Here is a 20890-nt window from a genome sequence, read left to right on the forward strand (position 1 = left end):
ACCGACCCTCTGAAAGAGCACCCTTCCTAGGCCCACTCCCCTGGCCTATCCCTGTAACCCATACCCCCACATAACCGTTGGGCACTAAGGGACAATTTAGCATGGCCAATACACCTACCCTGCACATCTTTGGACTGTGGGAGGAAACTGGAGTACCCGGACGAAACGCACACTGACACGGGGAGAACATACAAACGCCACACAAACAGTCACCCAAGGCCAGAATGTAACCTGGGTCCCTGGTACTGAGCAGAGCTCACCACTGCATGTCAATATACCCTGTGTTACCCATAAAATCATAGAATCCTGTCGAACCAAAGGAGACATTTGGCTCATGTTGCCTCTTTTAAGGAGTTGCCATCCTGCTATCCCACCTTTTGGCTGTAGCCCTGCACAGGGCCGGCTCAAGGCACCGGCAACTCGGGCAGTCGCCCGGGGCGCCATGTGCTAGGGGGCGCCAGAGACTCGGGTCCCGCGCATGCGCAGTTGGGCAGGTGCCAACCAGCGCATGCGCGGTGGCCGCCCTCCCCCAGGGCGGCCCCGCCCTCGGTCCGCCCCCCCCCCCGCTCAGTCCGCTCCCCCCGCGGTCCGCCCCCCCCCCCTCGGTCCGCTCCCCTCTCGGTCCGCCCCCCCCCGCTCTGTCCGCTCCCCCCGCGGTCCTCCCCCCCACCCCCACCCTCGGGTCCGCCCTCCCCCCACCCTCGGGTCCGCCCCCCCCCTCGGGTCCGCCCCCCCCCCCCCCCCCCCCCCCGCCCCCCCCCCCCCCCCCTCGGCCCCGCCCCCGCCCCCCCCCAAGGGCGCCGAAGTTCAGCTTGCCCGGGGCGCCAGCAACCCTAGGGCCGGCGCTGGCCCTGCAAGTTCTTCATCCGCAAGTACCTGTTCAAGGGGGAGACCGTGGCATAGTGATACTGTCACTGAGCTAGTAATCCAGAAGTGCCAGGCTAATGATCTGGGGACATGGTTTCAAATCCCACCATGACAGCTGGTGGAATTTAAATTCAGTTAATAAAATCTAGAATTGAAAACTCGCCTCATCATACTGCTGACGATTGTCGTAAAATCCTACCTGGCTCACCGATCTTCTTTTAGATAGGAAACCTGCCATCCTTACCCAGTCTGGCCAACATGTGACATCAATGTGGTTAATACTGAACTGTTCAGTCATTCATGGTCTATTTTAAGGAATTAATCAGTTAGTTACTAGGGGGGGGGGTATTTTCTCTCTTCTCTTTGTGGTTGAGGTGTATACGGTTGGTGTTTTTTTTTGTCATGTTAGTTTTGTGTAACATCTGCGATGGGTAATGTGGATTTGGTTATCAAATTGATAGGAAATGGAAAATCTTTAATAAAAATATATATTTTAAAATTCTGATCTGGGGCGAAATTCTCCGACCCCCAGCAGAATCGCCTGGGGCCGCCGAAAATCCCGCCCCCACCGTGGCAGATATTCTCCGCCACCCGGGAAGTGGCGGTGGCGGGAATCTCGCCACTCCGATCGGCGAGGCCCCTACGGTGATTCTCCGGCCCGGATGGGCCGAAGTCCCGCCGCTGGGAGGCCTCTCCCGCCGCCGAGGTTTGAACCACCTCTGGTGGCGGCGGGATCGGTGGTGCGAGCGGGCCCCGGGGTCCTGGGGGGGTGCGGGGGGGCGATCGGACCCCGGGGGGTGCCCCCACGGTGGCCTGGCCCGCGATCGGGGCCCCCCGCTCAGACTCCGGGCCAGTGCCCTGGGTGCACTCTTTCTCCTTCCATGGCCTCCGCCATGGCGGACGAGAAACCCACATCGCGCATGCGCTGGTGGCGGCGGCCGCCGACGTCACTGCCGGCGCATGCGCCGACCGGCGAAAGCCTTTCGGCCAGCCCCGTTTTTTTGCGGCAGTCTTCTGGTGCCAACCGCTCCGGCGCGGGGCTAGCCCGCAAAGGTGGGGAGAAATCCCCACCTTTGGGGAGGCCCGACCCCGGAGTGGTTGGTGCCACTCCCCTACGCCGGGACCCCCCGTCACGCCAGGTAGGGGAGAATCCTGCCCCTGTTGTCTGAAATGGGCCACTCAGTTCAAGGGCAGTTAAGGATGGACAACAAGTGTTGGCCTTACCAACAACATCCCATGAAAGAATAAATTACTACCTTTTAAAATTATTTACGGAATACGCCACCTTTTCAAAGTGAGCATTCGGGATTTTGGCAATCCCTCTCTTCTCCCTCCGAGACCTTTTGCCTATGATTGTAAATCTATGACCTCCAGTTGCTCACTCGCCAATTCACTACCAACTGTATCGAAACCTCTCATCACCTTGTTCAGCCTTTCCTGTCCCTGAGAACCAGTCCTAACTTTTCCAATGCTTCCTCATAACTGAAATCCCTCATTCTTGTATATCTCCTCTGTCCTCTTTCCAAGGCTTTATATTTCCCTGACATTTGGGGACAGAATTCTCCATGATATTCCAGTTAAGGCCAAAGCAGGGATTAAACTCAAGCATGATCTCTTTGATTTAAGCTCATGTTTCTATTTATAAACCCATCACTCAATATTGCAATGAATGGTGTTTTGTTTATGCCCATGCATTGTTAGTCATTCTGCTTTTTTCATTTACTCGTTGATTGAGCAGCCTTCATTTATTTAGGCCTTCTGTATCTTCAAAGACGTACAAAAAATGTAAAAGCTTTTAAACTTAATTGCCACTCATTTGGGATTTTTGAGAGTACTATAGAAGTTGCAATTCTCTTTTTAATGACCCCATTAAATAAAAAGAATGTTTGATTGGCATTTACTCGTAGATTTTAATTCCTGTACATTTCGGAGTCTTTTAATTTTCTGTGCCTGACTGAGCATTGTTCACAAATATAATCAGTTAAGGCATGCTGTTTTTCAGTAGCTTTCTCTTCTCATTCTCATGCCTGTTGGAGGATAGGCTAATGTCGCTAGTCATACGTCAATTACTTTCCCGCATTGTGTATGACTTCGCTCTCCAAAATATAAATGCGCATCAACTCAGGACAATTTCACAAACGAGAGGAAAAAAGCTGTGAAGTTTTATTGACGCAACCTATTTTTCATCTCGACAGTTGGCCAGCCGACAAGAAAATACAATCAAATGCAAATGTAGGCTGGATTCAAGCACAGAATTCCAATTGATGAAACCAATTGCATCACTCTCAAGAGCTCCAGTGCGCCAAGCACAGAAGTTCAGTGGGGTGAAATTCTATTCCATTGGGGGTGCAAAATAGCCGATAGCAAGCGGAATGCTTGCCCCTAAGGGTTGAGTGCTGAATGGCTGATTTGTTAACCTCCATTTTAATGGTTTTGCAAGGCACTATGGCTGAACTTCATCTCCTGTGCACCTACCACCAGTTCTCAGCCATTAGAATTCCATTGCACAAAACCACTTCCTCTTCACTCCCAATGTCTCCCAACTTACCCCCCCCTGCTTTGCATGTGATTCCAGTTCAATAAATTGCCAATCGCGCTATCAGGGAAAAATCTAGAACCCAATAGCAAGGCATCTGGATGGAAATTGTCCCATTGGACAGACGTAGCATGGGTTCATAAAGGACAGGTCGTGCCTAACTAATTTAGTGTAATTTTTTGAGGACATTACCAGTGCAGTAGACAATGGGGAGCCAATGGATGTGACACTGAGATGAGTGATAAAGCAAAAAGTGCAGAGGATACTGGAAGTCTGCAGAAAGATTTGGATAATTTAAGTGAATGGGCTAGGGTTAACAGCATAAGGGATTTGTTTAAATGATAAAATATTAAAACATGCTGCTGTGCAGAGGGACCTGGGTGTCCTAGTGCATGAGTCGCAAAAAGTTGGTTTACAGGTGGCAACAGGTGATTAAGAAGGTGAATGGAGTTTTATGAACACCGAAAAACAAAATGAGCACTGCGTCCCCTTACTATTTGAAACTAAGCCACCTTGGGGAACATGGAGACGTGGCAACTTGGATCCAAATTAACATATTTAAATGAGCCATATTGCATATTTAAATATGAATGCGCCCTATTTTCCCGGGCCTGGGAACTAACTACCGCGCTAGCAAGTCCTGGACCTGGTGCCGTTTAGTGCTGGTCCACACAAATATGGACAAGGCCTAATGGCACTTGGGGAGGGGGGGGTTCTCCCCGGCCTTCAGAGACTCCCCGGCCTTCAGAGACTCCCCGGCCTTCAGAGACGCCTGCGTGGTAAGTAATGGTCGGTAACAGGGCTCCCCCTCTGGCACCCGGGCACCTTGGCACTGCCAGCCTAGGACCTTGGCAGAAGGCTGACAGTTGCAGTGCCAGGGTGGCACTGCCAAGTGTCTGGGCCTAAAGGGGGCCATGCTCATGAAAAAGGGGGATGAAGGGCAGGTAAGAAGGGACCTAATAACTGTTGGGTGGATGAAAGGGGGCTGAAAAGAGGGGTTAGGGAGGCCTGAAAACGGCCAGGGCCCTCAGCTATTCCAAAGCAGGGTGTCCTCAGTGACCCCATAGTGGTTGTCATTATCCATGGGTGGATGGTGTGGGGGTCCCTCAAGCTCACTTACAGATTGGGGCACTCTTTCAAAATGGTAGTCTCACCTGCGAGTTCAGCTTCCCAGTGTTGAAAACAATTTTGAAGTGTGGTATTGACCGGGAGAAACTCCCCAAGGCCTAAACAAATGACAATCGGCATGATTGAATGCTGCACCCGAGAAGCAGCCTGCCGCGGCACAGCATGCTCAATAGAAACCATGGGCCTAAGCGGGGAACGTGCAGCCGAGGCCGCACATAGCCCCGTTTTGTCTCTTGAGGAACTCCGCTTGTGACTCCTGACACACCCAACCCCAATGCATTGTGGGAGGGTCCTCAGGGCCCCCCCCCTCCCCCGCATCCTCCCAGCATCTACACAGACCCCCCCCCCCCCCACACACACACCCCGTCCTGATCGCCATTGTGTACAAAGTGCCAGCTTGGCACCTTGGCAGTGTCAAACATGGAAGGACCCCTGCCAACTGGCTGTGCCACCTCGGCATCTTGGCAGCGCCAGGATGGCACCCAGGTGGCACTGCCAGGGTGTCAGACTGGCAATGCAAAGGTGCCCAGGTGGCACCAGCAGTGCCAGGAAACCACCCTGCCCAAAAGGTATGCATCTGGGAACCTCTGATCCCCTGGAGGACCCCTATGTGTGCCGTTCTGTCTGGTCCCCGTTTGTGGAGAACAGTACTGAACAGTGCTCGCCTGAGATCTCTGAGGCAAAGGGGATAGATCCCACTGCCTCGGATACCTCGGGGGAAATTTCAAATAAAGTGAGACTTGCTGTCTCACATTATAATCCCACAATGGACGTGATATACATTGAACTGTCTCGCGAGATTGTGTTGTAGCTTGTGAGGTGTTACGAGGCGGGTAGATCGTGGGAGCGAGGTCTCCCGGCTTTTAGCGGCCACGTTGCACTGTGGCGATCTGCTTTTCCCGGCGTAGCGTGGCTATTGAATCACGCCCCTAGAGAGGTTTTGGTTGAATTGCGCCCAATATATTTTTAAACAATAACCCTACTATTTGAAATATTGTGATTTTGCCTCAAAAGTACTTCATCGGCTGTGAGTCACTTTGTGATGTTCTGAAGACCAGAGTGTTGCTGCATTGACAACACTTCATTCTTCTCAAATTGCAGTTTCAATGTAAGTGAGAAAAACATTGCGACAAATGGAAATAGTTTCCTAGTTGCAACCATCTTGCTTTCTCAGGCCATTAGGGTGCTGCACACAGTCTTACTGCCTTGCCGTCACCTTATAATCCATATTACTGTCACAGGAGAACATCTGGTGGAGAAAGAGAAGGCGAGTACTCATCCAAATCTGGCCTTTGCTCTAAACAAAGTGGAAACATTTGTGTACCTGACCCAGACTCCCATTAAGCACGGGGCAGCACGGTAGCACAATGATTAGCACTGTTGTTTCACAGCTCCAGGGTATCAGGTTCGATTCCCAGCAAGGTTCATTGTCCGTGCGGAGTCTGCAAGTTCTCCCCGTGTTTGTTTGAGTTTCCGCCCAGTGCATTGGTTTCCTCCCACAGTCCATAGATGTGCAGGTCAGGTGGATTGGCCATGATAAATTGCCCTTCACGTCCAAAAAAGGTTAGGTGGGATAGGTTGGAGGCGTGAGCTTAAGTGGGGTGCTCTTTTCAAGGGCCGGTGCAGACCCAACGGGCCGAATGACCTCCTTCTCCACTGTAAATTCTGTAATCTAAGCACAATGACCTGCAATTTATTCAAAACAAAAATGATTTTTCCAATAAGCGGCAATTTAGCATGGTCAATCCACCTACTCTGCACATCTTTGGGTTGTGGAGGTGAGACCTACGCAGACGCAGGTAGTATGTGCAAACTCCACACGGACAGTGACCCGAAGCCACGATCGAACCCGGGTCCTTGGCGCCGTGAGGCAGCAGTGCTAACCACGGCGCCATCGTGCCATCCCAATGACCGCCAGTTTCACTGAGGGTTCACGCCCCAAAGCAAGGGTTCTTTAATTGTTCATTATGTGCCATCTCAGAGAAAGGTGCGGTAAATTTAGGAATGCTACCCAGGTAGGGATGTGGTTCCACATTAGTCTCAGCTGACCACCATTTCAAACTGAAATAGGAAGAAACATGCTTAGTCAGCGAACTTCTGAAGGGGAAAGTTTCGGGTGACTGTCGAGAAACTCTCTCTCCTTCAGAGACTGACTGCTGTGTACGCCAACCTTTTTTGCATTTACTACATATTTTACTGCCCTCTTTTACTCCCTCTGCGCTTCCTCAGCACAATGACATTTTGCCAGGGACAAGTTCGAGGCCCAGGTCAGGCAAATTTAAACCTATTTATTAATCCTTGATTAAAAAGAGAAAGTGCCGAGCAATTAATGTTATGGCCCACATTGTTTCAGATCTTATTGCCAGTTCAATCTATTATTGATGGCGTTAATTAAATCTAATTAACTTGATTTTAAAATGTCTGATCTTTTAGTAAATTCCATCTTTAATTGAGGAAAGAAAATCCAGGGAACCAGGGATTTAAGCTACTCAGTCAGAACACAGACTATACTGAAACTTAACACCAAATGAGCCAAAGCAAAGCAGCATAAAGCTCCACCAAAGCAAAGCTGAAAGATGTCCAAAGACTTTTTCAGGTTTCGTTTTCATCAAATTCTCAGAATAAGACAGGATTTCTTTGCTTATCACACACGGAATTGTAATGGACAAGAGGGATTTTCGAAAGATCTAGAAGTAATAATGGCCCAAATCTTACAGCCTGGATCGGAGCCCCTATTTCTGACTCTGACCAGATAGAAAAATACACACTTTCCTCACTGGGCATTTGTCTGGGCATTCTCCCAGTGGAGAATCCTTCCAAATTAACTCAGTGCAGCAAATCTCACAAGAAACCTTGGAGAGAATCTGCACAAAAGTCACACATTCTTTCTGGAACTAGATGCCGTATTCTGGTAAGTAAAGAGTTAAATGTCCAAAAGCTTCTCTGAAAAGCTACAGAGGGCAGGTAAGTGTGTGGAGGTTAGGGTGGGTGAGGTAAGGGGATATGTTGGGTGAGGTAAGGGGATATGTTGGCTGAGGATGGTTAAAGGAGTAGGTCGGGAAGGTAAGTGGGTGACAGGGTAAGGTGGGTGAGGCAAAGGGTTAGATTGGATAAGGGGTAGTGTTGGGTAAGGTCAGTTGGGAAGGGGATAACGTGGATAAAGGAGTAGGGTGGGGTGAGGGAGTAACGTGGCAGTTGGGTTGGGTGGTGAGGCTGAGTCTGACCTGCACAAGGGTGTCACCAGGGGGCAGTGAGAAGTGGGAGTCAGAGGTTCGGGGGGGGGGAGTCAGTGGTGAGGTCAGGTTGGGTCGGTGATGAGTCGGGGAGGAGGGGATGCCGGTAATCAAGTGATGACATCAAGATGGGTTGGGGGAATTGGACATTCAGTGTGGTGTTGCGGGGGGAGTTGGGTGAGTCAAGTGGGAAGTCTGTAGGAGTTAGGTGGATGGGAGGAATTGGGTGGTGAGGGCGAATAAGGCCGGGTTGGGGATTAAGGCAGGAGTTAGGTGGTCGTCAGGTTATGTTGGGCAAGAGTTGGAGAGATCAGGGGGCGGTTGAGGGGGGTATTGGAAGTGTCAGTGTGAGTGTTTATGAGGTGGGTTGTGAGCAAAACAAAGTTAATTTTAAGGATTTAGATTTGTATTGATAAACATTAGAAATAAGGTATGGTTTTAAGTGTATTTGATTTCATGCTTCTGCACCTGGAAAGGTAAAAACTATACTTAGACTCATGCTGCACAAAGGTGTTTATATGTGTAGGGATTGATTCACTTCCAACCATGTCTCTATTGTGCTTCACGAGGGTTATGGCATGAAGAATCAATAGAAGTAACTTGATGCTTAGCAACAGCAGGTCACTCTCTGGAGGGAAAGGGTTTCCTTTGTTCTTAGTTTTAGCGGGTTACCAGAGCAATTGGAGACAGGACACTGGGGAATGAACAGTTCTCAATTCTGCCATGAGAAGCTGGACAGGGCAAGCTGGGTCAGAAAGAATGTTTGAGATATTGGAAGTTAAGAGAACAGAGCGCAAGGTATTGTTCAAATTAAGTCAAGGAAGAGTAAACAAAGTGTTCTGAGTTAAAGAGACAATTGCAGTAACTAGATTTTAAGTGGGACAGCAGACTTCAGAGATAGATGGAACCTTTCATGTCATTTTGTTCTTTGGAGCCAAGGTTCCATTCTGGAATCTTCCTATTCTTTTATAACGTAAACTGTGATTGTAACAGTTGTATAGTTACCAAGGGGTTAATCTCGGTTTTTTTCCCTCATGTTTCCTGGGAAACTATCCAGGTAAGTAAGACAGAACTGTCCAAAGTCTGTCTCTTATTCAGAGTTGGAGACATTTTTGGAGAGTACCAGGGAGTAGGGAATTGCTGTTTCAAAGTTCAAGTTCAAACTTCCTGGGCAATTCTGAGTGTACGGATTCACGGATGCCCAGGGATCACCAGAAGTCCTGGGCAATACTGTTTAATGCATAGTTTATTCTTTCTTGCATTGTTGGTTCCCTTTGTCAATTTCCGACCATTTCTTTTGCCATTTTGCTGTCTCTCTATTTGTTTACCGGTACTTGGAGACATGATCATCCTTGCTGTATTAAAAATCTGCACTTCAGCCAATGTCACATTCACAATAGCCAGTTCTTTTATGTTACTGCACTTCAAAGAGCAGTGGACCAGGTATAACAATAAAGGTTAGCAGTGAGACAAACAAATTCCGTGATGACTGGGAGAAACCCAACTGCAACTTTTGGTGTCCACTCGTGCACATTTTACAAGGTATAACCTCACCCATGGACTTGACCTTGAAATGGAGTGATGGCATGAACTTGGAATACATGCCCATTAGTTCCACATGAAAGACAGTTACATTTAGGAATGATGCATTCAAGTATAATTGAGGTTTAACAACATGAAAAGTGATAATTAATGCCAAACAACATCTTTGGTCCTAAAAAGGTGAACTGTACAAGTGTGGAGTCACCTCCCCTCAGAAGACTTTTATAAATTTAAAATTATTGTAATTTTTCTACCTCTTATTTCTTTCTCCCATTTGTAATTTCCAATCTTTATTTGTGTACATGATTTAAATCTAATTTATATTTTCTGCTTGATGGTTTAGACTGATTGTCTCACTGATTCGCCAATCTGATTTGATAAGAGACTTCCTGTTGTGTGCCTTGCTTACAGATGCTTTAAATCCTCTATAGGGGGTGAAGTACAGGGTCAGATGGCTGATTAAAGCAAGTCTGTTCTCTAAAGCCTGCAAAACTGTTGTTCGCGAGGTGACTGGTGAGTGGTTTTCCTTCACTGCTGATCACAAATTCCACGCTTATATTTTGATTCCCCCTCCAACATCCACCAGAAGGACTGAGATCTGGTGACTGGAAGAGCAAATTAAAACATGACCACCTTAAGTTTATTATATATTATTTTGGTGTCCCTATTTTCCTCGGAGGGGGGAGAGATCCAGGGTAAAGCATGAAATGAAATGAAAAATGAAAATCGCTTATTGTCAAGAGTAGGCTTCAATGAAGTTACTGTGAAAAGCCCCTAGTCGCCACATTCCGGCGCCTGTCCGGGGAGACTGGTACGGGAATCGAACCGTGCTGCTGGCCTGCTTGGTCTGCTTTAAAAGCCAGCGATTTAGCCTGGTGAGCTAAACCAGCATTAGGTGGCCTCATGCAGGATGTCGCTATGTTTATTGGTAGGCAGGCTTAGGTCTTAGTATGGACTTAGGTCTGTTAAAAGATGTCTTCATGCCGTACACGTCTGTATCATGGTAAGGTACATACACGGTTACCTTTTATAATGCAGGAGAGAATTGGAATGATGTTCAGGCTCTAGAAGTGAATCCTCAGGTTAGCACAATACAGTCCAATCCTCCTAGTACAGATAGCAGGTGCGATTTGCCTGATCTAATATACTTCAGTGAAGATCCAGAAAAATCTTTCCATATGTAAGTTTTTTTAAAAAAGGTGACCAACACCATAGGTCTTTCTATTCCTCAATGGAATTGTGATAGCTCACAGAGGATTGCTGAGGAGGCTGAATTTGCATCAAAGACTAAAATGTCACATTATTGGCACTCGCTTTTAACAATCCAAAATGGTGTTATCAACAGTGGGATTGTGATTATCTACCTCATCGTTCATAATCCAAATGTTTTAGAATATAACTTTTAGTTTTAGAAATTAAATTTTTACCTGTAGAAAATGGGGGCATATGATTGATAAACTGAAAAGCAACCCTGAAGTAAATGCAATTTATACAAGCTTGGAATATATTACAATAAAAAAGGTTGGGGCTATGTTGACTTCGAGGTCTGGGCCGGAATACTCCGGCCGTTGGGATTCTCTGTCCCCACTGGCAGGGCACCCTCGTGCCCACGGGTTTCCTGGCGGCATGTGGTAGCTTCAATGGGAATTCATACTGACAAACGGCCCGAAGAAAGAATCTGACCGCCAAGGAACGGCACTGTGAAACACCGGAAGACCGGAGAATCCCGCTCCAGAGCTTGTAATTCTGAGAAAGTGGGGGGGGTGATAAAACACCATTAGAGATGATGGAAATTATTCAAATGGTTACCCAGATGCAAGGAAAGCTTTGGAATTAAAAGATAGGCATTTCTACCTGGGAAGTGTGTCGTGTTGTTATGGAGATAGTCATTCAGCGTAGAGCCCTGTTTTGGAGGTTCTTTTGTTTAGTTCGGCTGTGTGTGTTTGCTGGCAGAAGCAGGCAGCTCAGTTTTGGAAGAAGATGGAGCCAAATGTAGCTTTTCTTTTTGTTGAGGATTGCACGTCACCAAATTTACTGAGTCAACTGGAGATAATAGTTAGGCACGCTTTTCTAGCAGAGAACGAATAATTTCATCTGTCGCTGCACGGAATGCGTGTGAGGCCCTATCTCACTTTGGATTTTGTGAGGGAAAAGCAGTTGAAAGATTAGCCCTAGCTTGCTGCTAGTTGTAGAATGTACAGTGGTCCTGACAGAACATTTTGGCAGGAACCAGTCAGCAGCATTAGCTTTGCAAGCTGAGGGAGGGAAGTTGGTTATCTGCTGACAACAGGAACAAGGAGCTGAGGCAAAGAATTGTAAGGTTTAGGGTTTCAATATATAAAACCATTCTAATTTTAAAAATTCGAACTTCTGAATTTCAATTTCTAATACTAGGGCCCTCAGTGATGCTTGACCTAAAAGGTATGAATAACTACTATTTATGAATCAAATAGAATTTATTAAGCAAGGTTTTACATATACTTAACAAGAAGCAGTGAAGACAACATAGATGTTTTTCATCTCTCAAGATCACAGGAACTATTGGTGTTGTCAACACAGATTATGTCTCTCTCATTTGTCTTTGAAGTGATAGAACATAGAACATAGAACAGTACAGCACAGAACAGGCCCTTCGGCCCTCAATGTTGTGCCGAGCCATGATCACCCTACTCAAACCCGCGTATCCACCCTATACCCGTAACCCAACAACCCCCCCCTTAACCTTACTTTTATTAGGACACTACGGGCAATTTATCATGGCCAATCCACCTAACCCGCACATCTTTGGACTGTGGGAGGAAACCGGAGCACCCGGAGGAAACCCACGCACACAGGGGGAGGACATGCAGACTCCACACAGACAGTGACCCAGCCGGGAATCGAACCTGGGACCCTGGAGCTGTGAAGCATTTATGCTAACCACCATGCTACCCTGCTGCCCTTGTTGAACTGATTCCCGAAGAGTCAGACCACAAAAGCCTGGATTCTCCGAACCCCAACGCTGAAATCGTGTTCGGTGATGGGGACGGAGAATTCCTGATGGCGCCGCAATTGGCCATCGGGATGGATGGCTGTTAGACTCAACCTCACGCCCATCGTACTTAAACTGGAAATTAACATTTTGACTGAGCCATCAAGCCCTTAATAGAGTCGGGCAATTTAGACAACTGCCTTTTCCCAGACGATCGCTATTAACTTTTGTTATCAGAAGGACTCTGCTACCCATGCTGGAAGTGCTCGGGCAACTGCCAGCCATACAGCCAAGTGGTGAGTGAATGAAATGACCAAAGAGTGGCTAATGAAACATAATGCGGATAAATGTTTGGGCATAGACGTTGGGCACGAAGCGAAAGTCATCCACAACATAAAATGGCATCAATTAGGATCCCGATAACGTCTACTGACTGAAACTATGATCAATAAAACAATTGGGTAGCAGGATAATATGCTAAAACAACTTTGTGAGGATCATTGACTGTAAAATTAGTTTTATATAGTTTCTCTGTTTATAGCTTCCCAATTACTAGTGAGTGATGCCCTTGGCCTTGATATATCAGAATATCATGTTGTGAAGGACAACTGAATGAATTACCCAAATAGCCGAATAAATACAGTGCAATCAATGTTAACTGCAGTGTATTCTTCGATAGATACAAGGTTAATGATGGGAATAGTGGAGTCTTTGATTAAGGTGCCATACATGAAGGACTTTGGATAACAGCAGTGAGAAACGAGGGAAAGACTGCCTGCATTGATCATGGATGCCACCTTTCAGGTGATGCGTTGTCAAAGAGTCGTAGAGGGATTTCACAGCACAGAAAGAGAGACCCTTCGGCCCATCATGACTGTACCAGCCGTCCAGCATCTATCTATTCTAATCCCATGTTCCAGGACATGTTTCGCAGCGTTGTATACTATCGCGTTTCGAGTTGTTGTTACCAGCCTTTCCTTAAAAGAAGTTTCTGTTTAGCTGATGGGAGGTGGGTCTTGATTCAGGTTATTTAACTGTGTTGTGAAACATCAATATGCAAGGTGCAAATTATATCAAGAATATGGGGTGAAAGACGAGATTAAAAGTGGGGACAAGGTGCCTCAGGCGGCAGTATTCTCATAAACTTACTGGACTTTTCTGGCAAAAATAAACGTCAAGTCCTTAATTTTTGGGTTCTTCTGCCAAAATACACCTTGTGTAAAATATAAATAGAAAATGTTCAATTCAGAGTGGCACGACAGTCACTTTTTGGGCGGCACAATGTTTAGCACTGCTGCCTCATGCCGCCAGGGACCCAGGTTCAATTCTGACCTTGGGTGACTGTGTGGAGTTTGTATTTTCTTCTCGTGTCTGTGTGGGTTTCCTCTGGGTGCTCTGGTTTCCTTCCACAGTCCAAAGATGTGCAGGTTAGGTGATTGGCCATGCTAAATTACCACTCAGTGTCCAAAAGGTTAGGTGGGGTTACGGGGATAGGCAGGTGCGTGGGCCTAGTGGGGGTAGCATTTTCGGAGGGTTGGTGCAGACTTCTGCACTGTAGGGATTCTATGACTTTTGGAGCATGAACCTGTGTTACCGGCTGTTTTGTTGGATATGCTAGTCCGCCAGTCTTTGGAATCCTTCAATGTATTTTTGATGATTCTATTTCCTTTCTGTTAGGAATTGGTTAGCTCAGTTGGCTGGTTCGGGATGTGCAGCGACGCGGGCAGGCATGGGTTCAAATCCCGTACTGGCTGACGTTATCATTGACCTTGTACCTCAGGTTAAATCACCACCAGTCAACTCCCTCTCAAAAGGGGAGAGCAGCCTCTGGGATTTTGGCAACTTTCATTTCATTCCTTCCTATGTTCTACAACATACCATGTTCACTGTATTAATGACTTCAGTTGGCCAGATGTATGGGCGAGCCAGCAAGATGTCCTCTCAAAGGAGTTAAGAAACCCTCATTGATCCATTTCTGGTGTGGGGGTGGTGCTGGTGGGTGGGAAGAAGGGTGGCAGTGTGGTCATTCAGTTGCAGACAGGTACTGCATTTCTGCAGTGTTGCAAACCCTGTCAGATTGGCTCTAGTTGAAACTACAAAAGGATATTATATTAGAGTTTGTCACCAAGTGAATTATCATTTGTTTAGGTCATGGAAAAAAAGCTATGATTTACAAAGTGGATTGTTACTACTTTTTAAAACCCCTTTTCACTTTAAAACCTCAAAGATTATTATGGTCAATAACTTATCTCACTGTGATTGAGACTGATTGTAGTTTTTCTCCATGATGTGAGATCAGTACGGGCGGCATGGTAGCACAGTGCATTAGCAGCTCCAGGTTCGATTCCCGGCTTGGTCACTGTCTGTTTTGAGTCTGCACGTTCTCCCCGTGTCTGCCTCTGTTTCCTCCGGGTGCTCTGGTTTCCTCCCACAAGTCCTGAAAGACATGCTATTAGGTAATTTTGACATTCTGAATTCTCCCTCTGTGTACCCGAACAGGTGCTGGAATGTGCCGACTAGGGGCTTTCCACAGTAACTTCATTGCAGTGTAAGCCTACTTGTGACTGTAAAAATTATTATTAGTTGGCCAATCTCGGTGAGGGGGGAATGGTGGTTGAGAGAGGGCTGTGCATGTCTGTGTGGATGTTGCTGGGTTAGTTCTTATACCCATTCCCCTCCCAAATCTATGTCTGCAATTTAACCCTCCCCATCTGGTAGGGTACAATGGTCTCATTGGACTGTGGATGTATAGTTTGGACGTATGCACTCCTGTCATTGACTCAGGCACTGGAGACAGCCCTGTCGACCCTGCATAGTCCTCCTTGCTATCATCTGGGGGCTTCTTCCAAAATTGGGAGAGCTGTCCCACAAACTATTCATGCATAGTCATCCTCACAGAATCATAACTTACAGATAATGTCCCAGACACCACCATCACCATCCCTGTACTGACCCAGCAGAGGTGGGGGCACAGTAGTGTATATTTGGGAGGGTGTGGCCCTGGGAGTCCTCAACATCAACTCCAGACCCCAGGAGGTCGCAAAGCATCAGGTCAGTCATGGGCAAGGATACCTCCTGCCGATCACCACGTACTGCTCTCGCTCAGCTGATGGTTCAGCAGCCCTCCACATTGACCACCACTTGGAGGAAGCACTGCAGGTGGTAAGGGCGCAGAACGTACTCTGGTTGGGGCTTCAATGTCCATCACCAATGATTAATAAGGCAGCGCCACTAGAGACTGAGCTGGCTGGGTCGAAAAGGACATGGCTGCTCGACTGGGTCTACAGCAGGGGTTGAGGGAACAAACAAGAAGTAAAAAGATTCTTGACCTCATACTCACCAATCTGCTTTCCACTGATGCATTTGTCTCTGCCAATGTTGGTAATAGTAACCAGCACACAATCTTGTGGAGATGAAGTCCCATCATTACATTGAGGATACCGTCCATCGTGTTGTGTGACACGACCAATGTGCTAAAAGAGATCATTTCAAACAAGTTTCGTAACTCAAGACTAGGCTCCCATTAGGCACTGTGGCCCATCAGCAGCAGCAGCACAATTGTACTCAACCACAATCTGTAACTTCATGGCCCGGCATAGCCCCCACTCTATTGTTATCATCGAGCCAGGGGATCAGCCCTGGTTCAATGAAGAGTGTAGGACAGCATGCCAGGCGCTTCACCAGGCAGACCGAAAACTGGGGTGTCAACCTGGTGAAGTTACAACATAGGACTACTCGTGTGCCAGACAATATAAGCAGCAAGTAATTGACAGAGCTAAACGATTCCACAATGAAGGCATCAGAGCTAAGCTCTGCTGTCCTGGCACATCCAGCCGTGTATGGTGGTGGACGATTAAACAACTCATTGGAGTAGCAGGCTCCACAAATATTCCCATCTTCTATGATGGAGGAGTCCAGCACATCAGTGCTGAAGTATTTGTAACAACCTTCAGCCAGACGTGCTGAGTGGATGATTCATCTTGGCCTCCTGGAGTGAGTCCCAGCAACAAAGATCCCAGTCTTCAGCCAATTTAATTCACACTACATCAAATAAAGAAATGGCTGAAGGCACTGGATACGAACAATAGTCCAAAGGTGTGCAGGTTAGGTGGATTGGCCATGCTAAATTGCCCCTTAGTGTCCAACGGTCAGATGCAGTTACGAGGATAGGGTGGGGATGTAGGCCTAGGTAGGGTACTCTTTCAGAGGGTCAGTGCAGACACGATGGGCTGAATGGCCTTCTTTTGCACTGTAGGGTTTCTATGATTCTGGCAATATTACTGGTGCTGCAGAACTTGCCGTGCCCCGAGCCAATCTGTTCCAGTACAACTGCAACACTGGCATCTATCTAGTAAATAGCATCTATCCGGCAATGTACGATAGCACAATGGTTAGCAGTGTTGCTTCACAGCGCCAGGGACCTGGGTTCAATTACCGCCATGGGTCACTGTCTGTGCGGAGTCCGCATGTTCTCCCCATGTCTGCGTGGGTTTCCTTCGGGTGCTCCAGTTTCCTCCCACAAGTTGTGAAAGATGTGCTTGTTAGGTGAATTGGACATTCTGAATTCTCCCTCAGTGTACCTGAACAGGCGCCGTAGTGTGGCGACTAGGGGATTTTCATAGTAACTTCCTTGCAGTGTTAATTTAAGCCTACTTATGACACTAATAAAGATTATTATTATAATGTGGAAAATTGTATGTCCTATAAACAATAAGCAGGGCAAATTCAACCCGACCAATTACTGTCCCATCAGTCGACAATCAAGCATCAGGGTTATCAACGGAGCTAAGAAGAGGCACTTGCTGAGACTCAGTTTGGGTTTCGCCAGGGTAACTCAGTTCCTGACCTCATTACAGCCTTGGTTCAAACATGGACAAAAGTGCTGAACTCCACAAGTGAGGTGAGAGTGACTGACCTTGACATCAAGGCACCATTTGACCGAGTATGGAATCAAGCGGCCTAATCAAAACTGGAGTCAGTAGGAATTGGGGAAAAATAGGCTGGAGTCTTACATCGCACAATGAAAGATGGTTATGGTTGTTGGAGGTCAATCACTTCAGTTCCTGGACATCACTGCGAGAGTCCCTCGGGGTAGCGTTCTAGGCCCAACCATCTTCAAATGCTTCATCAAATGACCTTCCTTTCATCATTAACATCAAAAGTGGGATTGTTTCCTGATATTGCACAATGTTCTGCAACATTTGCAACTCCTCAGATTCAAAAGCCGTCCATATCTAAATGCAGCAAGACCTGGTCAATATGCAGTCTTGAGCTGACAAATGGTGAGTAACGTTCACGCCACACAAGTGCCAGGCAATGACCATTCCAGCAAGAGAGAATCTAACTATCGCTTTGACATTCATGAAAACCCCACAGTGCAGACAGAGGCAATTTGGCCCATCGAGTCTGCACTGGCCCTTGCTCCGATAGAGCACCCTACCTATCCTTTGTCATTACTCTTTTGTGTGGGCGATTACTGGGGGAAGTGGCATGGACTGAGTGTCATTAACTGATTGATTCTTGGTTTTGTACTTGGGACTGCACACTGTACATTCCAAAGGAATCTCTAGTCTGTATGGTATTCCTTCATTGAAGCACATGAACAGAATGTTGACATGATTCTGTTGTGAAATGGATTTTGAATTCCTTTTTGAAATGTTTGATTCTGTTATTTCATGTATTGTCCAGACATAATCCAGAAATGCCAATCAATTAAACTGTGACCAATGTTAGTCTGTGTGGCATGGTGAAACAGATTATCTCGCTACGCCTTAATTCCAGCATGAATGTCAGGCTCTAAACTGGCAAAACTTGCATATCTTTATTTCTAAATACTCATGGCAGCTCAGGGGCTGGTATTTATAATTTTGTGTCAATTGATGCATTCATCTGTAAACCTGGCATTCCTTTTGTAGATCCTTGAGTGCTCCTCTGTAGCAGTGTGTACCATTTACAAGAGACTGCATGAACTCGCCAAAGCTCTTAGACAGCACTTTCCAAACACAAAATCATTACCATCTAGATGGATAAGGGCAGCAGACCATGGGAACACCACTGCCTGAAAGTTCCCCTCCAAGCCAGTCACCATCCTTAACTTGGAAACCTATCGCTGTTCCTTCGCTGTCACTGGGTTTCTGAGCATGAGTAAAAATTGGAATGAGAGCAGTGTGGCCCCTAAACCAGGGCTCCTCTACAGACTCACTCCATGAACTCTGCCACGCTCCTCCAGCTTCTGGAGTGAATGAGTTTTTTATTTTGATGGAACCTGCCTCACAGCGCCAGGGACCCGGGTTAAATTCCGGCCTTGGGTGGCAGTCTGTGTGCAGTTTGCATGTTCTCCCCCATGTCTGAACATAGGTTTCTTCCGGGTGAACCGGATCCCCCCACAGTCCAAAGATAGGCGGATTGGCTATGTTAAATTGCCCCTTAGTGTCCAAAGATATGTAGGTTAGGTTAAAAGGGTTATCAGTATAGGGTGAAGGAGTGGGCTTGATGTAGTGCTCTTTCAGGGGGTCGGTGTAGACTCAGTGGGTGAATGGCCTATTTCAGCACTGTAGGGATTCTTTAATTCTACCTGATTTAATGAATTAATGATGAGTGCGGACCAATCTTTATATTGTGGCCACGATTTTGTGGCCGCCTTGCGCTGAGCGAGAGCACAAAGTAGCCGGTTGATCCTGGGAAAGGCATCCCGCTGACTTCCCGGCAGCTTTCAAGCCTCGCGGGATGTACCCAAGTCCCGCGAGGCGTCAGAATCTGAAGCACATCCAAAAGGGGCATGACCAAATGGTGCAAACCTAAGTAGGGTTTATACCTATTTAGGCGTGCTGAATGGGGCCTACCAGCTCTCCAGGGAGGCTACAGTCTGATGATGTTCAGTACTGGTCCAGACAAACATAGACCAGGCGGAACGGCATGCAGGGCGAGGGGGAGGGGGGGGGGGGGTTCCTCGGCTCCCGGCCGGGCCTCCTGGGTGGTCAGTACTGGGTACTGGGTGGTACTGAGTACTGGGTGGTCCCCAGTGCCCCCCGCCCCGGAACATGACCATCTTGGAACTGCCCAGCTGACACTTTTACTCCTTGACACTGCCACCTTGGCACTGCCAAAGTGCCCGGGTGTCACTGCCAAGCTGGCAGGAGCACTGCTCAGGTTCCAGGGTGGTGGTGCGTTCCCGGTTCAGACTCCTTATAGAACCGGAGTTGCATTGAATACCCATGTGTTTCTCGCCACTGTGTGCGCTGGGATACATGTGGCTGAACCCACTTGCTAGGAGACTTTGCTCCCTTTTGGGAGAATAACGCCCTAAGTGTTGTTTGATTGCGGTGGGGAACTTGCTGGCAGAGCCAGCGGGAAACTCCCTAAAAAACCCGCCACAAGTGAACTTAGAAATTTTTCCATTAAATTCCACCCTAAATTAAAAATGGTTGACTGGATTTGATGCTGGAAGTGCATTGCTGCAATATTAATGGCCATTATAGTCAGTTAGATTTTGGACTTATTGCTATGTGTCTGAAGAAGTTACAGACCAAATCTATCCTGCCCAATTGGTGCAATAAGAAATTATTTGAAGTGAACACATATACCCTAACACCTCCGGAATGCTTGGGACCAAGTCATTTCTGTACATTGGGGGCGGGATTCTCCCATTCGGCGGCAGAGTGTCCACGCCATCGGAAACACTGTCACGTTTCACGATGGCGTGAACGGGCAGCTGGGAGTACTGTTTCTGGCCCCTACAGGGGGCCAGCACCTCGTTGGAGCGGTTTGCGGCGCTCCAGCTGCAGATCCCAACGCAAAGCGTGCGTCGCGGGATCCACGCATGGGCAGTTGCGCCGGCACCAATGAGGACATGCGCAGTGGCGCTGGCACCAATGCGCTCATGCGCAGTGGCCTCCTTCAATGTGCAGGCCCCAACGTAACATGGCACAGGACTACAGGGACCAGCGCGTAGGAAAGGAGGCCCCCCCCAGCAACAGTGGCTGGCCCGCCGATCGGTGGGCCCCGATCGCGGGCCAGGCCCCATCCCCCGGAGTCGGAGCCCCCCCCCCCCAGGCCCTGCGTGTAGAGTTCTCGCCGGCTGCGACCAGGTGTGTACGGCGCTGGCGGGACTCTGCCCTTTTAGAGTGGCCGCTTGGCCCATTCGGGCCGGAGAATCGGCAGCCCAGCCGCGTAGAGCGGCCCGCGACTGAAGGCGCGCCAAAAGCGCTGGTGCCAGTGGCGGCGATTCTCCGCTGTGTGGAGAATCACGAGGCGGCGTCGGGGCGGTGTGGCGCAGTTGCGGGGATTCTCCGGCCCGCTGCGGGGTTGGGATAATCCCGCCCAGGACGTTTCTGGATTATAGAGCGATGTTGGAATGTCTAACCCACAAGTGTGAAGCGCAGAATTAAATATCTAACTTCAACACAAAACAAGGATAAGCATAATAAAGCAGTAATAAAAATTGTTTTACTCACCCAAAAACTGTAATCCCCATGTTTTGACTTCCCTAACTGCTGTACTAACATGATGCTGATGATATTGCGGGCCTGTTCAGAGTTTCCAGAAAACCCGTCTTTCCGAACAAAAGATTTCGAGCTGGAGACAGGCACAATATGTTCAGTATTGGCCTTTCAT

At 47.8% G+C, this 20890-nt stretch overlaps 1 protein-coding gene across 12 annotated transcripts in view; it reads left to right on the forward strand.

The window, feature by feature from the left end:
• LOC119957306 (alpha-(1,6)-fucosyltransferase) overlaps positions 1-20890 on the forward strand; it is a 933359-nt gene that overhangs the window by 652106 nt on the left and 260363 nt on the right. For 2 of the 12 annotated variants that reach the window (XM_038785186.1, XM_038785225.1), the window contains exon 9: positions 9718-9819. The exons of the other annotated variants lie outside the window; for them this stretch is intronic. The gene's annotated coding sequence lies outside the window, so the exon portion shown is untranslated. The remainder of the gene's footprint in view (positions 1-9717; positions 9820-20890) is intronic. 12 annotated transcript variants of the gene reach the window in all.

The sequence above is a fragment of the Scyliorhinus canicula genome, chromosome 2 (assembly GCF_902713615.1).
Source record: "Scyliorhinus canicula chromosome 2, sScyCan1.1, whole genome shotgun sequence".
In the NCBI taxonomy this organism is placed as follows: domain Eukaryota; kingdom Metazoa; phylum Chordata; class Chondrichthyes; order Carcharhiniformes; family Scyliorhinidae; genus Scyliorhinus; species Scyliorhinus canicula.